Below are 21,481 nucleotides of genomic sequence, written 5' to 3' on the forward strand. Positions count from 1 at the left end.
ACTGAGGCTTACTGAAGTCAAATCAAACTCCAAGACATTGTATTGTCTAAATGAATCCAAATCAGATCCCTTAGGGTTTGGCATCCCTTAATCATTAATTCTGTTTTTCATTTCTCCAGAATACTCTATGCAAAGTAAGGATGCCATTTATTTTCATTTTTAAAAGGAATTCTGTTTCTGCCTCCTTCTGTATTTTTACTTGGTTCTGCTAATTTCTTGTGCTGTACATTTAAATATATGAATGTTCCTGATCATTTGCTTTAGGAGCAGCTCAGTAAAAGATTAAAAGTTCATTTTTCAAACAAAAAGTCATGTCAGTGTCTGGTTATAACTCAGAAAAGCCACTTACCTCAATTTAACTTTTATGATCAGTTTTAAAGACAGCTTTTTGCCATAACTAAGTATTCACAGAAAGAGAATTTGACTTCAGTAAATATATCCATTTTTATGAAGACATACTGGGTGGCATTGAGAAATGGGTGTTGATTAGAGATTAGGGTACATCATTGATGGTAGAGTAGTTATCTGATTAAGAGAGACAGGCGACTCCTCAACTGCTAGCCAGCTTGGTCTGCAAACAAGATTAGCCACATATCCAATACTGTAGATCCTTATCTCTGAATGAACAAGTAATGATAGTACTGACAGTTAGGAAAATTAACAGCCCCATTCTTTTTGTCAAAATAATTTAAGCCTTATTTATGCGTGCTTATTTTCCTACAGAATATGCATTGTGAAGCTGTCCAGATCCCTAAAATGTCTGTGTGAAAGCAGGATGAGCAATAGTCTCAACTAACTCTCCTATGAGATCATACATCCATTATACTGTAGTAGAAGGCAGTCTTTTCCCACCATATCAAACTGGGTAGAGTAACCATTTTATTGCCATGACAATTTCTAGATTGCACCTTGGCATGCATCCACAGATGCATCTCGAGCACGTCCAAGGAGGTGATCCTTCCCCTCTATGCGGCACTGGTCAGGCCGCAGCTGGAGTATTGCGTCCAGTTCTGGGCGCCGCACTTCAAGAGGGATGTCGACAGCATGGAGAGGGTCCAGAGGAGGGCCACTCATATGATCAGGGGACAACAGGGCAGGCCCTATGAGGACAGGCTGCGGGACCTGAACCTGTTCAGCCTCCAGAAGAGAAGGCTGAGGGGGGATCTTGTGGCCTGTTATAAACTAGTCAGGGGGGATCAGCAGGCATTGGGGAAGTCACTGTTTCCCCAAGCACTGCCAGGAGTGACCAGGAATAACGGTTTAGGTTAGATATCAGGAGGCGCTATTTCACGGTTAGGGCAGCTAGGAGCTGGAACCAGCTTCCAAGAGAAGTGGTGCAGGCTCCTACCCTGGGGGTATTTAAGAGGAGGTTAGACGAACATCTTGCTGGGGTCATTTGACCCCAGCACTCTTTCCTGCCATGGCAGGGGGTCGGACTAGATGATCTGCTCAGGTCCCTTCTGACCCTAGAAACTATGAAACTATGAATATGCACAATATTTTGCTTGGCATCAGTGTAGTCCAAATTTTATCTGGATCACCCTTCTGTTTCCATCTGAAGTAAGAAAAAAAGAAAATAAAAGAGTAGTATCTGGAAAAAAGTCCTGTAGCTGACCTGTTGCAGTTAGTTAATCATTTATTCTACCTTTACATATTAGGACATAATATGTACATTAACAATCTGTAACATTACCATCATGGTAGCAACAAGCTATGGTGATGTAGCTCATCTCTACGATGACATAGCATTGGTGGGCATGAACCGTGATGCTGACACTGCAGTGCAGTAGGGTAAGAAACGATCCATGTGCTGCCAGAACTGTGCAGTAACAACTGTACAGTCAGGTGCACATGTAGACATGCCAACTCATAAGTCTGGCTTTTTCCCCAAAAATCTTTCTATACCATTGTTGTATGCACCAGACGTATGATCTAAAACTCATAAATCAAAGGGAATATTTCCATTGAGTTCTATAGGTTTTGGGTCAGGGCCTCAAAGCATCCACGTGCAGTCAGTTGCTGGCCAGCCTGGTTGCTTTTGCTGCTATGTAAACTATGCTGGACTTTGAGGGTGTTTATAGGCATGCTCTGGGGAGAAGGGGGTACTTTAATTGGCAAACTGCACTAATAAAAAGCACCCAAACACTACATGTATCAGCATGCCCTTGCTGAAAAATGGCAGTAGGGCACTTTTTTAACTAAAGCTTATCAAATTAGCATTAGTACAAAGAGCCCCATATCCATTTTTCAGTGCGGGGATGCTGATACATGCGATGCAGGAGGCTGCTGAAGCGAACTAATTTCCACACTCCAGCAGACTTAATCAAGCCTGCTCCAACGCACTGGATTTACAGCACGTCAGAGCAGGCTCACTGCACATCTATAGGAGCCCAGAGTTTTGGGCCTGCTATGAGTCTCGACACTCCAGGTTTCTAGCTTTGTAATACTTCAGAGAGGACAAGGCCTGCCATCAGAAGGAGACTGGGCATGCCTGCTCCGTTTGCTGGATGACACTTTTCATCCAATTTTTTTGACACAAGGCCTTACACAACAGCTGATGTGTAAGTGTTTACAGTGCAGGGGGACAACTCTGTGCTGCTGCCACCACCCTGGCTGCTGCCTGGTGTTCACTCCAGCCAGACTGCAGCCTTGCACCCCACTGTCAGCACAGAAATTGTGCCACCACCACCTCCACTGCTGCTAGGCCTTGACTCCAGTCAGGCCACAGCCTCATATCCGATCATTGGAAATCTCCCTGCTTCCCTCCCCCCTGCTCAGGCATTGCCTATGCTTCATACCCCAAGAGTTTAACAAGCACCTTGTTGGCCTGCACAAACTTGCATAAACCCAAATGCACCTACATATAGCTAGATAAATAGATAAAATACAACTTTATATATCAAGGTATATATGCCTCCAAGATTATTCTTTGATTCTGACCTTTGTTTTTGAGATCTGCACCAGTTTGAATTTTTGTGTCCGTCAACAGTAGTAAAAAGGTTGGTGGTCTCAATCCATCTCTTAACAAAGAGGTGTTTCCTTCATTAAAAATGTCCATTATTAACATTAAACAACAGTTTAATTAGCAACACTAATTATGATTGCAAGGGTAGATAAAATAAACTGTATATGTAATCTTTCCTGTTTCTTCCTGAGTAGAGTTGGAGCAAACTTTCTTGAAGAAATACTGTGTTGCTATGGAATCCTTTCTAGATCCATTGATTCTACCCAATTGATAATGGATAGTTTCTCCGGTAGGAATCCTAACTTACACCCTCCATTGTAAGGCCTCTGTCCTACTTAGAACCCTCAGACAGATTCTGCAAATTGTTATATATGACTCTTGTAGGGCTAAAAGCAAGGCTCTGTAATGCTAAAAGTAAGGCCATTTCTTTTTACCTTTAACCTCAATACATAAAAATGGACACAGCACATACTAGACGGGTGAAAAGAGAAGTGCCGTGTAAAGGGTTACTGATAAGATATGAAACTAGCTGAATCTGGTCAACAGAGGAGTCTCATCAACAGAGAAACCTTGAAAGTGAGACAAAGACTGTTTTTCAAGCAGACTACTTGGCAAGAATATATAAAACATGCAGTCATGAGAATTAAACTTCAGTGTTCACACACACAGTGCCACTTCATTGGATAGAATAGTAATTTAGTTAATAGATGATTGGGTATTTTTATGAGCACGAGCTAATCATGAACTAACGCTGACATCCTGACAAAGTATAAAATAGTATGATAACTAGTAGGCGGGGTCCCTCTCTCAAAGAAGCACCTCGCTTGAGCAAATAAAGATTCTGTATTTAATTTTAGATACTTGCTCTGCTTGATTATTGCCCCAGCCTAGAGCGAACTGGACGTGGCTTTAAGAGCATAATTCGTAACAAAATTACAAACTGCAGTTAAATCATAGATTCTATCATATACTATTGCAGCCAAAAAATTACAAGAAACAGTGACATGAATGTACTTGCCCCCATGAAATAAAAGACATATTCAACACATATTGCTCTGTTTACTGCTCTTTCTTTGCTAGCTCCTTTGGTTGCTGGGCTCGATGCTACTGATTATGCCTAGTCAAGCTTCTTTCATCCACACTGCCAAAATCATATTTGCATAGTTTGTTTAAAAATACCGAGATTTTCTCATGAATAGGAAATGCTCCCCAGCATGAATTAAAGTTGCACAATAAAACCTTTATATGTCTGATGGCATAACTAGACATCATATGCTAGAAGGTATTAAGTTTATGTCCGGTACAATTAAGGATTTGTTTTGTTGATATATTTGATGTTAATGGGAAACTATTCCTGATTTATCCAAGGTTAAGTGAGATCTGAATTGTTTGAGGCCTAGTGCAGGTGGCACTAAAATCAATTGCTTTTCTTGGTTTCAGAGGGCACAATTTTGTGAATGAAAAACATATGAAACAAAGTCTTCCATATAAAATTGATTTAGAAGATAACTGCAGAAGCATGTAAGAGGGCTGCTTGACTTTGGCAGACTGCTTAGGTCAGCAGATGTGGTCCATGTTGGTGTATTAAGCTGAACATAGGTGAAGTTGAAATTAGAAGATTATTCTTACTGCTTAAATTTATTGGGATTAATAATTCACTTGCAGCATTGTCACTGATCATTTTTTTCTGGGATTATACTCCTCCTACAACATAAGGTATATAATTTAAAATATGACTTGCATCATTTTCTTCTTGTTGAATGAAACTAAGCTGAACGTCTCTCTTAATGAGCCATTGACTTTTCTTTCACTTTCATGATTAGTACTTGTAGCTTTGTGAATGTGTCACTTGGACCTTGCCTGGCTAATTCAACCCATATGTGCTGGTTAAAAAAACAAAAGTTTATCTCCAGTAGGAGAATTTTTCTACATAGCATGTAATATGCATACCAGGCCAGCATTAATAGCAGGTACTGCATCATCCAAACTATTTTAAAGGTGCCCCATTTTAGCAGAGACTTGATCTTGCTTGCTCTTAGCTTATAAAATGTAATAAGTTCACAGCTTGACTTCAAAGCTGTTGCTTACTAGCCAGGTTTCATCCTAAAATGCACATTTACAACTAATTATAAACGTCAAAAAGTAATGGTATATAATACACTTGTTATTGGTACCACCTGTTAGGCCTGCATGATGCTTTGGAGGCCAGTTCAATTTGAAGGAGATTCAGACCCGTTCGAGGACTGAACTTCCCAATCCAAATCAGGAGACCAATTAAAAGCTCCGAATCAATTTGAAGAATCTGAATTGATTCAGAATAGCTTTGAAAAAGATTCTGCCATTTCAGAGATTCGTCCATAGACTAAACAGGCAGCTGACACAGTTGCCTCCAGATGGCAAGCCTGTTGGGGTTGGGGGAGGGATGTGGGGGAGGGAGGGGTTGAGACTGAGGCTGGGACAAGTTGCGGGGGGGGTGCAGGATGTGGGTACAGCAGCGCTGGAAGAGGTGGCTGTGCCCTGTTGCCACTTGCCCAGCTGGGGCGGTGGGGAGGGGGCAGGATGCAGGCACAACTTGTTCCAGGTAGAAGGGGACAAGCAGCAGCAGAGTATAGTCCCACTCCCAGTGCTACCATACCCATATCCTGTGCCCCCCTCCATGATGGTTGGCAAGCAGCAGCAGGACAGAGCTCTCGCTCCCAGTGCTGATGCGGGTGCAGTAGCACTGCCAGCCAAAGTGAGCCTCACCTGGATCATACCCTCCACCCTGCACCAGCTGGGCAAGTGGCAGCAGAGTATAGTCCCCGCTCAGAGCACTACAGTACCCACACCCTACACCCCCCTGTGCTGGCTGGCAAGTGGCAGCAGGCAGAGTCCCTGCTCCCAGCACTGATCCAGGGACCGGGGGCTATGACCTGCTGCCACCCAAAGTGAGCCACACCTGCATCGTGCCCCCTCCACTGCACCAGCTGAGCCAGTGGGGGATGTGGCCAGGCAGAGTAGCCATAGGGGCTTCTCCCATGGCTCCCCCATCTGGTACCCATGCAGCAGCTGTCCCATGGCATGGGTACAGTGTGGCTAGCCAAGGCACTCCGCACTGTCTGGGAGCTGGGGCAGTTCCAGCTCAGCCCCAGTTTCCAAACAGCATGAAGTGTCCTTCTGAGCCACCCCCTGCTGCCCCCCAATGCCCTATGCTGCATATGGGGGCTCTGCCATGAGCCCTCAGAGACCCTGATCCCCACTGCTGTATCTGGTGAGTGAGGGGCATTTTTTTTTAAGTGCTGGGAGACTGGGGCAGGGCAGGGGCTGGGTCCAGGTAGGGAAGCCATGGGGGCTTCTCCCACAGCTTCCCCCACTGTGCAGAGGGAGGCACAGCTGGAGCCACAGGAGAACCTGAAGCTTCCTGGCTGTGCCTGCCTCTCCCCAGTTAATCCAAATCTCTGCATCATGGCTGAACCTCTGATTCTGATTCAGCCAAATTGAATGTGAACAATTATTCAAATCACCGAATCAAATCACTATACTCCAAATTGACCAATTCTGAATCCAAATTGAATACTTCCCTACCCATACAGGCCTACCACCAATAGCTAGGTTTTTATCCAACTTGAGAAGGTGGTTGGCTGATCTGGAAGACAGATTATGGGGCTGGCTGCTATTTTAATGAGCTTACCATGGTGGCCCCTTCCCATGCTTCTGATTGGCCAATGGGCCTCAGTGGCCCTGCCCCTCCACTGCTGATTGGTGGAGAGTGCTCTGTGTCATGTGGCCCTGCCTCTTGCCACTGATTGGTGGAGAGGGGTGGGGCCACACAACAGGCAGCCTTCCAGGCAACCAGTAGCACAGGTGAGAATGGCAGCCATCTTGCCCTCTTACATTGGTGCCAGCAGCCCCCTTCATGCTGGGGTGCATAGCAGGGAGGACTGCTGGCTCCTACTGGGGAGCCAGTATTTAGTTTTGTAAGGTTTTTGGCTTATTTTGGGTTTTTCTGCTGTGGATTTTGTGGAGGTCACCTGATTTTGTGATTTCCACAAAATCCACAGAAACGCGATTTGAGTAGGTCCCTACCTGTAGCAGTATACATCTGCCACAATACTAATATGATTAACAAACTCTATTTAGAGGCCCAATCTTTTATTTGTTACTAGCAAGTAAAAAAAGGAATGGACTAGAATATATATTATTGATAAACAGATCTGCTCAGGAATTGTTTAATGAAACAATTTTTATTGGAAAATCCTGATATGTCAAAACTGAAACTTCTAAAGAATGTATTTGTTTCAGTTAATATTTCTCAAGTCCAGTTAATTTGTTAATTTGTTTCAGTTAATATTTCTCAGAACTTTCAGAGAAACACAGTAAGAAAGTTACTGATAGTTCAGTGGTTTGGGCACTTATCTTGGATGTGGAATATAGGACTGGACACAGATTCCAGTACCAATCTGTCAGATCTCTGTTAAAAGCTTTCTGTTTCAATTGGTAAAATATATTAAAGTATTAAAGACTCATTGAACTGGAAGAGAAACTGATTTCCTAGCCACATAAATAGTGTTCATACCTGGGATGTAGGAGGTCCAGGTTCACGTTTCTTTTCATTAGATTGAACCACAGGCCACCAGCTGTCCTGAGAAAGCAGTTTCATACTCACACATATACATGTACAAACATACATAAAAAAATCAAAAGGTCTTATTTTCAAAAATGAAAAAAATACCGCCCCCCACCACCACAAATGTAAAACCAAAAAAATATTCACAATAGTACGTTTGTTTTCTGGCTGTACTGGTTACCACACAGTAACACATTTTAGTACAAAGTGGGCATTTTTACACATTCATTAATGCACCATAATTATGGCACCTTAAGTTTGGTACCTGTAATAACAGGTACTAAATGTACCATAACCAGCACTACTATGCGTTAGCACAGATGCACATTTTTAAGTGATACTTAATGCCCATTGGACTAATCTGCACATTAAAATGTTTTTTGTGAGCCCCCTTAATGCTCCATAGAATGAGTCCAATGGGCAGTAAGCATCTTGTGTAGACACACCTAGTATCTAGGAGCAATTTGGTATTGTTACACTTATTTAAACCAATTTTCCAGTACGTTAGATTTATTTTCTATGGCATTTATATCCATCCTTATTTTAGAAATTATTAGCAAAATAGATCTATGCTTTTTTTCAAATCACTGTACAGAAATCAGTCATCTCCCCAAGCATATGGTCTGTTTACCTGCCCAATGACTAAGTATTCATAGTATCAAAAAATAAAGGGCTACTTCTCTCTGTTCCAGTGCAACAGACCTAGAAATTACTGAATTCTCACTGTGCATCCAGCACTCCTGCTTGAGTTTGAAGGCAGAAGGCCAATGTACTAAACAAGATACATTTGGGTGTTGAGCCTCTATGCTACAGTAGTTCTTACATTATTTTTTAATGAGAAAAAAAAATAACTGACCTTGTTGGGACTTGAACCCAGACACCCCTGGCTACTATCCAAGTACAAGAACATTTTAAGATCAAGTATGTCACGCTTAGTATTAGAGAACAAGACAATCAAATTTTTTTCACCATTGCTACATAGTCATCAATAACTACTTTTGCCCAGGGAGATCTCCATTTCAAAACAGTGAAAGTCTGCCCCAAGTTGAAATATTTAGTATCAACTTAAAGAGCATTGATGCGAAAGTGCTCAAGAACAATCTATCTTCCAAAGGGTGAGGGGGGAAAAGCACCTTCATATTTTCTAAATGCTATTAATCATGAAAGTGATTTTGCTGTCAGCATACTTTCTGACATTTTCAGAGACATCGCCAACTGTCTTACAGAAAACCACTGCAAATGGAAGGATATCATACATTTTGGTCAGCAAATCCACTATTATGGGTACAATTACTTTTACTTATTTCTTTATCCCTATCGGAAATAGCTAGAAAAGTATTGGAAAATATTATTATAATTAAGAGGCATGGCTTTAGATTAGGAGCAGGCAAAAATCTGGCCCATGGACTAGATCTGGCCTGCGGAGGACACAGTTTCAGGCCCCTGCCCATGTTGCTGGAGTTGGTTTTCCTGCAGTGGTGGGCTGTGACAGTGTGGGGCCAGGGTTTCCATGGAGACTGACCCAGCAATACTGGAAGGGTGTGCAGTTGGGCATGGAGCTGCTGCCTACATGCCCTGGGCAGGGGCATGCAGGCAGCGGATCAGCTCTTCCCCAGCTCTGAACCATGCTGTCACTGCTGCAAGATGCCAGTCCTGGCCCCAAAGCAGCTCCCTGCCCAGCTGTGACCCTGCCAGTGCTGCTAGAACCAACCTCCATGGAAACCCTGGCTCTGTGCTTTCAGGGGCCCACAGCTGCTGGGGTCTCCATGGAAACCAGCCGCTGCAATGTGGGCATCAGCTGCTAGGACATGGAGTCTTGCCACCAGCCAGATCTGCCATTTTGCCTACCCCTGCTTTAGATTGTAGATGAAATCTATTACAGATAATTTACTTTTGTCCGAGTTTGAATATTTAATACCTTTAAGGAAGTAGGCCATGTCTTGCTAATGGATACAGACTTGAATTTATCTCCCAATTCTGCCATCAGAATCCCAATATAACTGCAATTTCTAAGCAGATTTTTTCTTGAATATAATTTGTTATAGAAACGATTTAAGTGGTGTTACAGAGACAGGGGGCCATCTCATTAGTGTAACAGGGAACCCCTGACCTTGTTACCAGGAGGGCTTGATTTGCTAAAGGACTAGGGATCAGGCAGCTAATGACCATGCCTGGCCCAGGGTACTGAGGGGCAAAAAAAGACCAGTCAGGTGTCTGGAAGGGGCCTGAGCAATATAAGCCCTGTCCCTGGGCTGTAAAGGGCTGTCTGGCCCTGCAGGCTGCGAGGAATGGAGTTCATGAGTAAGACTGCCATAGGAGGCAGACTGGCAGGCACTCAAGCAGTCTCAGAGACCTGAGGAGAAGCAGCCAGGGGGAACTCACAGCTTAAAAAGAAGAATTAACCCAGGGTTGGGAGAATTTTGTTTCACAGTCATTGTGCTGCCGTTTATGTTGTGTTTAAATACTGGAGGACCAGCTTGTGGCTATGGAGATAAAAGGAGGCCACAACAGGGGTGCTTTAGCGTGCTCTCCTTGCAGTAGGTGCCAAGGATCTGGGCCATAAGGCAGAGGGGCAGAAACCATGAAGGTGCAGGTGAACCCCAGAAAAGAGGGGCTGCCATCAGGGCAAGGCTGAACCTCAGAGAACAAGGTCTTGAGCAGTAGGTCTTGGTCTAAGGTGTGGCCAGAGAGGAAAAAGGGGCCAAAGCTGTGACAGCCAAGACCCTGGTAAGTGCCTCAGAAACCTGTGGCTTATCCCCCTGCAAAGTGGAAACACTGTGAGAAGATGAAAAGGCCCCAGGTCGGGTTGGGCAAAGCAGCCTATGTTGCAAGGTGACTACTGCCTCTCAAGAACCCCTCCCCATCAGCAAAGAGCAACATAAAAAATGTGGCAGGTGAGAGACCCAAGGTAAAGGTCAGGTGGGAAGGAATCAGAAAATGGGATGGACCCCTGCAGGTCTTACACTAAGCCCATGTAAACTGATTTAGCTTCATTGCAGTGTATTTACAATGCATTTTACTGAGATACTTTTTCTTTGATGGAATGAATCAGTATGTAATTATTTAAATATGGAATATATTACTTATGTGCATGCATGGCTTGCCTCACAAGAGTATATTGAACTTGATCTTTTTTACCTTTTTAACTTTTTCTAACATTAGCAGTCCTAAAGGTTGATCCTAAATGGCAATACACTTGTGTAATACTAACAATAAAACAATATCCAGCTCAAACAGCAACTTGATTTTGTCTAATACGATCTCTGTATCTGAATCACTTACTCTTTAAGCAATAGCATTTGGTCCCAATATTTGAAGCCATCAAAACATCATGAATTCAGATGTTAGAAAGTCAGAATATATATCCATTGTTCATCTATATTGGGAAGGCAATGACAAAAGATGTACAGTTGTTGAAAATAAAGTTGGCACATACATGTTGTCATTTTCAAAAACTGCCAGAATAAATATATTTATACCATTACCAACCTTTCCAAACAGATTGTTTTCTAAAAATATCCCTCTTTTCAAAATCGGGACCTCTTGTAGCTTTCTTCCTTCAGCTAAATTAACTTTAATATGTAATTCAATTCCTAATTAACTTTTTAAAAGTATAATCCACTCCACTGTTCATATACTTTCTTCCATAACACGAGTAGCAAGAACTAACATTGTCAAGTATTTATTTTAATTTTGTACATCCTACGCACACATCTACTCCATGGAACTCTACCCACAGCTCTGACAATCAATCTGACAACATAATCAGTCAAATTTTACCCAGTGACTGTTTCTTAGGTAATCCAAATAGCTCCAGGAATGCAGTGCACAGTATGGAAATAAACCCAAAATTAACATGCAGCACTTCTTATTTTTCACTAATTTAATGCTTTGAATCTTATCAAGATGGTACCAAGTTGAAGCAACTCTGTAGTATGAACTAAGTCCATTTTATGAATAAATGTCCACTTGGGAGTGAAATTCACATTTGTGCCAATACTAAACTTCTGCTTTGTTAATTTTTATTTAAGACTTCAAAACAGGGTTTATACAGTTGGGTTTAGAAGTGCTACCGATCATCTTTTGTTGATTCTTTATGAAGAAGTTTAATTCTGGCTCAGACTACAACTCTTTCTTTCTTTCTTGTACTTTATATACTCACTAAAGAGGACAAAGAGAGTATGTAAAAGCAGGTTTGGAGTGTTTTTTGTCATGATTTTGCCCTACAATTAGGTTTGACCCGCCTGTTGACTTCTGCAGGTAGGTTTTATTCCCAGAGGATCTCCTTAGCTAGTTTTCCCAAGTGAAATGCTGTCTTTTAAACAAACAAAACAAGCCAAACAATCCCAATCTCCTTTTGCAGACACTAAGAAGGAAAACCTTTTGGCTCTAGCCCCAACACAGAAGCCTGGATCCTCCATGCAGGGAGCAGTTCAGTTTCCAGCTCCCAGTGGGACAGGACACTCTGCCATTATCCAAATGCCCTACAGCTGGGTGCTCTCAACAAGACTGACTGTCCTCTTACATGTTCTTACAGAAACTTCCTTTTTAAGCATCTTACCTAGAGCCAGTTGGCTGCATGTGAGGTCTAAAAATTCTCTTGTCCTACAGGAAGGGCTCTGCAGATGAGCCACATTTGGAGGCGTTTCTCTGACGGGAATTCCACAAGGTTTTCATGACTGCTACCAAAAATAAGATGGGACAAAAAAAAAATGGCTTTCATATTGTCAAGACACAGTCTATCTACAGAATCTGCAAGAACATTATTTCCATGTAGCGCAGTATTAGAATACAATGACATACCATGCTACAGTTTGCTTAATGAATACTAGCTGCTTTTGTTAGTGCTTTAGTAATTGAAATATCAAATTGTTGTGGTGTTTGTTTGTTTTTTGAGGTACACACATAGTTGCTAGCATTACATTCACTTTGATATATGAATAAATATATGGTCAACATATATTTGTCATTAAGAGGTACACTTAAATGTGTGAAGGCTAGAGCACTAGCCTGTATTTGTTGGCAAATACAATAAAATGTCCACTATTTTCTTAGACTTTATAGAAAAAATGTCTCTCTTGTTGTAACACAAACTACCTTCACTTTACTTTCTCCTATCTTACCTATGTAATCGCTGTTACCAAACACCTTTTATTAAGATTGCCTGTGTTTTATTCAGCCAAAATTTCTCCTTTTATGCTGGGGATCTATATTTTCTCTGCCAACTTATATATTTAATCATATATTTGAAGTTAAAAATTTAAATAAAATTAGTATGACTTGAATTATGCTAAAAATATACATATCGACTTGCAAATTGAAGCACTTAAAATACTAAATCACTAAAACAATTTCTCTTGTCTGGGCAAAATGATTTGAAATTACTGAAGTGCTTCAAAAATGGTATGAGTGTTTTATTCTGAAACTTCTTATAGAGGTGCTGGGACTATACAATACAGATTGTCAGAAAGCTATTTCAGCACTGTGGACTCTTTAGGGAGTTCCAGTTTTTCCAATACAAAAAGAACCTAATATAAAAAATTAAAATATACTGAATGGCTGAGAACTATTGTGGGTCTGTCAAAGGGATAGGTCATTATCATAGATCTATAAAATAATTAGTGGAGATCAGCTGCTCAATATAGAGTCTGATCATCCTTAGGAAACATCGTAACAACTCCTCTTCAAAAAAAATGAAAACAGAAAAGCAAAACAAAACAAAAAATCCTTCCCCAAGAAAAGATGTGATACTAAAATAGAAAATTGCCTGAGATGCCCTGAAGTCCAGTAGCAGTTTACTGACATTAATCGTGTATGGGAGAAAATCAAGTATTATGATATTGTGCAACAATTTAGGGTACAAACAAGCATTCACATGACCTGACTCAGGTTAGGCAGCTTACTCTAAACCTGAGTGGGATTCTGCTGCATGCAGGCATTCATGTAGGCAACCAGAACACTAGGATGGGAGGAGGGGTTGACAGGATCATGTGGGGGAGACATGGGGGAGAAGAAAGGGGGAAAGCTGGAAGGTCTGATCAAGTGGGGGAAGCTGGAACATCTGTGATGGGGGGTGCCTAATCTGGAGAGAGATAGTTGGTGGGGTGGGTAGGAGGGACAGGGTAAAAATAGCAAGGTCAGAATCAGGGGGGTTAAAATAGCATATCCCCAAGGCTGTGACAAGTCGCTCAGCTTTCCAGGCCCCTGGGCTGTGCTTTGAATGAGTGCAGACATTTGTTAAGATGGGTTATATTACCTAACATTTTTAATTGAGTTTTAGATCATCCATTTTAGATTGTGTAAACCCAGGGGAGAAAGTGGGAAGAATGTAGCTTGTAAAATGCAGAAAAGTTACCTGGGGTTATCAGATGGCAGGCAGGTTATAATGTGCCATAAATCTATGTCATGGTCATATTTCCAGTAGATTGATGAAGTGAAGTTCATAGGCTCATCTACTGAAAGTGTTTTGTAAATTCCCTTTGAGGATTAAAACTGAGATATTGGAGACAGAGTGGCTATATTGTGTTAACTGGGCACCCACAGGTATTTGGGTATTTTTGTCTTTTGATAGATTTTCAGTGTGCATTCATTTTGGTACGAAGTTGTTGTTTGGTTTTTCCTATATATTTTCCATTCAATCATTTAGCACACTGGATGAGATGTATTACATTTCTGGAGATGTAAGTATAAGATCCAGGAATGGTGATGGTTCTATTGAGAGGTGTAGTTACATCCCCACAATAATTACACCCCACAACAGAACCATCACCATTCCTGAATCTTACACCTGCACCTCTAGAAATATAATGCATCTCATCCAGTGCGCTAAATATCCAAATGGAAAATAGGTAGGAGAAACCAAACAAATCTGTATACCAGAATGATTGAACACCCACAAAAAATCTAAAACAAAAATACCCAACAACCTGTGGGTGCCCATTTCTCACAAGATAAACACCCTCTCTCCAATATCTCTGTTTTAATCCTCAAAGCAAATTTACAAAAAACACCTTTCATAGACAAGCTTATGAAGTTCACATCATCAATCTACTAGATACAAAAAATCTTGGACTAAATATAGATATTGGATTTATGGCACCTTATAACCTGCCTGCTATCTGATAACCCCAGGTAACCCCTTTTGTCCCCTTCCTACCCATTTCACGCCTATTGGGGGCCTCTAATCCTCACTGCCATGCATTTGCTTTTTCACAGATTGCATTTTGTATACTGGCCTGCATTCCACCCAGAAGTGCACGCACACAAACCACAAACTCTCCCTGTGCCTTGAAAAGGGTGTTTGTACCCAAAAGCTTGCAAAGAAGAATTTTCCCAACTATTCAGTTGGGCTAAAAAAAGATGTCCCATCTACCCAAAGAACTTGTTCACATCTGTGATGAACTAACTTTAGATTGGGTGTGCCATTTTTAGAGTGATTTAATGCTTGTGTGCCCTGTTAACACCTGTGTTCGTACCTATAAGGATCACCCTAAGCTCTGTTAAGGCGATCTAATGCAATGATTGTATGTGCCCATACAACTTTTGATAGATGCATACCTGTAGCACACTAAGGTCTATGAAAAAGTGTTTCTGGATCTGGCCACTAGCACATTTTTAAGTGCTTTGGTATAATGCATCCCAAAGCCTAAGTCTGGGTACAGACTTAAAATGAGAGGGGAAAAAGAGTAGGAGGGGCAAAGACCTGTAATGATATGTAGCCAAATTTATCATAAATGACTCACTAGTGATATCTAGAACATGGTGGATTTTTTTCCTGGAAGTAGAAGACTAGCAGTAAAGGCCTTTCCTTGTAGTTCCCCAAGTAAGAATTAGTGGACAACCCAAACATTTGCATGGGGATGGAACTAAACTGAATCTAAACAATATTGCAATTTTTTTTTTTTTGACACATCAGAAAGACAAGGAAAGAAGTGTTAGAAGACAGATATGTCTTTGCTATTTAAGCTGATCTCTCATTTGGGAAAAAACATTTTATAAAAAAATATACCTTATATTTAGTATAGTTATTGATTTGGAAGAGCAACACAGAAAGGAGCGGTAAGTGCAATGCACACATGGAAATTTAAATTTGAATTTAAATTTGTTAATTTGAATGGTTTTAGGTAATTCGAATATTCACAGCAAAATGTATGTTCTTTCTGCTCTTTTTCAGAGAAGCACAATCCCCCATCTAATATGTGCTGATAACTAAACATATGATTTAATCATCTGGGAGTCATGAAGGTATTTGAATGCTATGTGGCATGCCTTTATACCTTCTGTACCTTCTGACTACTACTCCCTTGAGAAATATGTTCCTTGTCTATCCAAAATGCACAGAGCTGGATTTGATATGATGGTTGGTCTGTTATCTGTTTCCTGGCTCAACAGCACAGTAGGGAAAAAAGTTGGAAAGGGAAGGAAATAATGAGGACTAAAAAGCATGTCTTTAAATCTTAAGAAAACCACAGCTTGTTACAAAGTGACTGTTTAATTGGAAGAGTTGGGTGGAGGTGGAAGATTTCCAGAATTACATGAGATGCTGAACTTGACGCACAGATTTTAGATATGTACACCTTACCAATTGCCAGGAAAAACTATACTTTGGAGAATTAAGCATGGGAAAAAGAAGAGCTGTAGGTGCCACCCATTACTAGCCAAAGAAAGCCCCACTTTCTGCTGGCTAAGTCACAGTGGGCATGTCTACATGAGATGCTTAATGCACCAAAAACTAATTTGCTGTGCATTAGCATGGCAGGCAAAGCCTGTACTAATGCGCAGCAGATTTAGTCTAATATGCTGTAATGTCACAAAAAAAGTTACAGTAGAGCTGATTACGGCACATTACTTCAGTACCTGTCATTATAGTTACTAAACTTAATGTGCCATAATTACGGAGCATTAATGAAAGTGTAGACACTCACAGTATAATTTTCAAAAGAACTCTTCATCCTCTTGGAGCAAGATAAATTAAATCTATGCAACTAACTGGACTGTTTCTTGGAATACTTTTGAAAGAGAGGGGACTAAAATGTAATCTCAGATCTGATGTACCCCAGTGTTTGAGGGATGGGGCTTGGACCTGATCTTGAATGTCAGTTTCACAGTTTGACCTTATTTTTATAAAGGATCAAATGAGAACTCTCAATCCAAAATTCTCATAAATTTCACAGCAGAGGTGGAAGAGGTATACAGGAAGAATTCTAAAATATGAAATCAAACATGGATTTTAATTCTGCCATTCTACTTTTTAATTGTAATACTTTCCAATTCTTTAACATCTTTATCGAGGATATCAGACTACTTCATAATCAGTTGAATTAATCTCCCAATATCCTTCTAAAGTAAGGGTGACATATTATTGTAATACGCTGAATTAGAGGCTACAATTTAAATGCAGTGACTTGCCCCTCCATTGAAATATTGAAAATCCAAGTTGGAAGCTGTATTCAAATAGTTTGTTCCTATTTCCACTTCATTAATCAAGATTCTATCTGCTTCATATTGACATTAAAATCCCAAATGGCATGTTTAACAAAAGCAATATTTTCCCTCAAGGTTTGTACAAAAAATTCTCGCTCCAAAAATATTATACAGCATAGGGCATACTAATTTTTAGTCTGATTCAAACCCCACTGAAATTAGTCACAAGATTCACTGACCTCATACCCTTTGAATCAAGTACTTTATTCTGTCTTTACACTCCATAAGTGGTTGCATAACTCCTGTACATACATAACTTATATATATTAAAATTATATCCTTATGAAGAAATCCTGTGCTATCCTAGTGAATTCATCAGGGATGTCATTTTTTTTGGAAACAAGGCCAGATTTCCTATAACTTGTGTTTAAAACAAACCAACATTAAAACAAAAAACCCACGCTAGCCCACCAAGCACACCTTCAGGTTTTTTTCCTACCATTTGGGAATAAAATCCATATAAATTTATGGCCATACTAAAGGGCAGTACTTAATCTAACTTGCTATGCTAAAATATAGCAGCTGATTTGTAAAGAAGCATAACATTAAAATGTTTCCACCCTTTGTGTTGTCTGAACTAGATTATATTATAATAACAGATTTAAAACTGTTGTGTAAGTGAATTTCAAACAATGTTTTATTACTGCTTACTAATTTAGCAAAAGGTTTCTTTGTGCCAGGTAGTGAATCAGAGATTGATACATTTAGGAAATTGTGATGCATTCCTCAAAAAGATGCATTAACATAACAATTCTTGTTGCTTTGGAATTAATCCTGGGACACTGGAAGGATTATTCAGACATTGTTGAAAGTTAATGCCTGTCTTAATGTTATATGTCCTCTCTATAAATGTAAACTAGATGTGGCTGAAAGAAATAATGTCTTAAGACAGGGGTAGTCAATTGCCAGCCTGTGGACAAAATCTGGCCTGCAGAGCCATGACATCTGGTTTGTGGGGATCCCCCATAGGTCAAAAAACTAACAGCAGAGAGTAATGGAAGCTCCATGCAACCAGCTTCAGCCTTGCCTGGGCCACTGCCTATATAACAAAACCAGGGCCAGGCCCACCTCTCCACACATCCAGGTAAGGATTCCTACCCCACAATATACATCTACGTTGGAGCTGCTCTGCTCTACCCCTGTGCATCTGGATCAAGGTCAGGCTGTGCAACCCCATTAGCTGGATTGGGCCCATCAGCTCAGTCTGGCCCACAGAGAGAGACCTAGCACTGCCCATCTGGCCCATGAGCCAAAGTGTTTGGGCACCACTGTCTTAAGATAGTTCACAATGTATTTGATCACAAGTACATATAGAGGGAGAGCATAATAATTAGAGCCATGTGTTTATATATTGTTTTGTAAACTATAAACCTGAAGAAAGGGTTTTGGTCAAATATTTGTCCCCTTCCTGCCACAACATGTTTGGGATTTGGGTGTTTTTATTAAATTCCATGACATTTAATATATCAAAATGTCATTATAGAATAACTCAAAACCAAAATATATTTCCTCTTCTATTTTCTTCCATTTTTTTCAACCAGAACTTTTTGCAGAATTTGATTTTATTTCACCATAAGTGATGCCCTGAAACTTCATTATTCAGTAAGCAAATTATTCAACATGAAAATTAAACTGAGTTGTAATAATAATATAAGTAAATAAAAGACAACACCTAGAATTAGCATTAGAGCTTTTAAATGGAAAGTACTGTGAGGGTGCATCTGCACATTCATTAATGTGCTTTTGGTAATGTGCATTACATCTTCTATCTCCCTTGTGATGTACTAGAAAAATGTGCATAGACTATTTTAATGTGAATTACCTAAAGAGTATTTTGGTGACATTTTTATGTTCATTAAAATAGGCTAATATGCATCCAAGAACATGTGTACACATGCCCTGAACCCCCAAGTCTGGATTCAGATGAAGATCTAAATTCAAAGGTATTTGAGCCAAAGCTCAATGGTATTAGGAGTTAAATTACTTGGTTATGAATTATAGGGATTGGTTGCAGTTTGGTGGTGTAGTTGTTTCTATTAACCTTTCCTAAGCTTAGGTTCAGAGGTGTTCATATATGGATGGCTGTTCTGAGCCATCTCCAATTTTGATTGCCTGAAATTCTCAAAAAAAGAAGGGGAATTTTATTTTGTTTTGTTTTGCCTTCAAAACATTACCAGTTTCTAGTGACAACTTTCACAGTTATGATCTTAAACTGCACCCAAAGGCTTAGGCAACTGGCTATAAATTAGAACAAGAACCTGCAAGGTGGTATAAATTGAAGGCTGTTCCAAGTTATCTAGGGATTGCTGAAACTAAGAGAAGTTCCAGTTTCACCTCCTTTTATATATAGATTAAAACCCCTTTACTTGTATCTACATCTTTCGTGGCTTGCTATACCATCCTTAGGCTCGCATGCACTTGTATAGGAACATGTAGTGGCTGAAACACAGCCAAGAATTTCAGTCCTTGTTTCTGTGGAAGGTTTATAATATCCAGCTGCTCTTTGACTCAGAATTTAATGGCATATTTTTGTATTTGACAAAAACAATAAAATTTATGAACTGAAAAGAGAGGCCTACCATAACTAGTTCTATCACTTTTTAAGGACACCATATGCAATTGTTTGTGACATAGAAATCAGGCAATAGAAATCATCCTACACATTCCAGCAAAACAAGATTTAGCATCATAAACCTCACTGGAACACCTCAAGGAGAGTACAATGATATAGAACAAAAGAGAGCAATGAGAAACTATCTACCACTAATCAGCCTGGAAGGCCAATAAGATCTGATAGGTTTCTGCAATAAAACTATCCTAAATCTCCCAGTGGATTTTCATACAATAGAAATCAAAAGGGCACATTAGTCATACAATAAAAGAGACACCAAGGGAAAACTTCTGCTCTCACACTTTAAACCACTTTCTTCTTCAGATAAAATAGCCATCATTATATAAGCTTTATAAAGATTTAAATCTCTTGTTCTGTGCCAAGGGCCAGTCCAAGGTCTATACACCACTTTAGTCCCACTGTTACAAGGGCATAAGTGGGATGGGTAGAAGTTGTAAATTACTGCTTATTGCCATTATTATCTTTGTCCTGTTGTAACACACAGTGATTCATAATCAGCATTTGTAAAATGCTTGAACTGGACAGTGAATGCTTCTGGGCCCTATTTCTTTTCTGGTGTCATTCTACCCATGCCAAAAATGCCCATGCTGCAGGGATTAATTTTCATTTTACTTCATGTTTCTGTGCATGAAACAAGAATTATTTTCTTTCATCTTTAGTTACAATTTGCAGCACAAAGAGTTATTACATTTATTTATTACTTTATTATGACAGTGCCTAGAAGCTCTAGTCACAAGATCCCACAGAACAAAAACATGGAGTGAAAGGAAAGATATGATTTGAAGGTTAGGTGTACAAATGCAACATTGTTTTAAGACAACCTTAATGCAAATTCCATCTCCAAACTGAGTGCCTTCACCCTCAGTTCATCTATATATTTTAAAGAGGGGTTTTGGTTTGTTTTTTGTGGTTTTGTTTTGAGAGAGAGATTTTTAAGAAAGGAAACATCTAGGCTTAAAAGACTGTAAGGATAAAAGCGGGGAAAGGGCAGTGAAGTAATAAGCTCTACTTTAGGCACTGTAGAGCATTTTTAAAGGAGTATAAATGTCTCTGCGTCATAAGCAATTCTTATGGGTGACTAAGATTTATGTAAGTAGTTCAAGTAGCTCTATTTTGCTTTCACTTGTTATCTAACACTAGCCCACCTGCCTTTTTAAACTGGAGAGAATAAATAAGCCTGAGTATTTCTCACTAGCCACACCAGAATTGTATGGTTGAAAATCTTGCTTCACTGAAGTCAGTGGGAATTTGCCATTGACTTGAACTGAGACAAAATGTTTCTCTATTCGTGCGCAACTGTATGGAAACTCATGAATAACTAGGAGAAACACATGCATTAGTAGGATAATAAAAAACCCTTATTTATTCTTCAATAGAATAATAACTAAATTTCTAAAGTTGTTTCTGGAGAATAGGTTGCTTGCATATTAGGACAGCCCTTGTGCACACATCCAGGTCAGCTTTCAGGGACTGTCCTAATGAGCGGGTAAACAACATCATTAATATGAAGCAATTTAATCTGGATTTTTTCCATCATAAATTTACTGTGTAGTAAAATGTGGAGCAGCGTGCTCTACCAAACCGTCTGCATGTAGTGTCTGGCCACTAGTGGCAGGGGAGCAGGTTTGCGTTAAGCAAATAATAATATATATCCTGGGATGAATTTCACTAAGGGCACAGGCACACAGTTGGTACGCTGATGCAATTTGCACCAATCCAAAGATTTATACTCCTTACTTTCTGTGAAATATAACTTCACCCCAGATAATGTTTTAGTCCATCAAATCCTTTTGCT

At 40.0% G+C, this 21,481-nt stretch overlaps 1 long non-coding RNA gene across 1 annotated transcript in view; it reads left to right on the forward strand.

The window, feature by feature from the left end:
* Positions 1 to 21,481, forward strand: part of LOC149867342 (uncharacterized) — a 196,022-nt gene that overhangs the window by 43,285 nt on the left and 131,256 nt on the right. The gene's annotated exons all lie outside the window — the stretch shown is intronic.

This window comes from Crocodylus siamensis, chromosome 4, assembly GCF_052110815.1.
Source record: "Crocodylus siamensis isolate JL-2025a chromosome 4, ASM5211081v1, whole genome shotgun sequence".
In the NCBI taxonomy this organism is placed as follows: domain Eukaryota; kingdom Metazoa; phylum Chordata; order Crocodylia; family Crocodylidae; genus Crocodylus; species Crocodylus siamensis.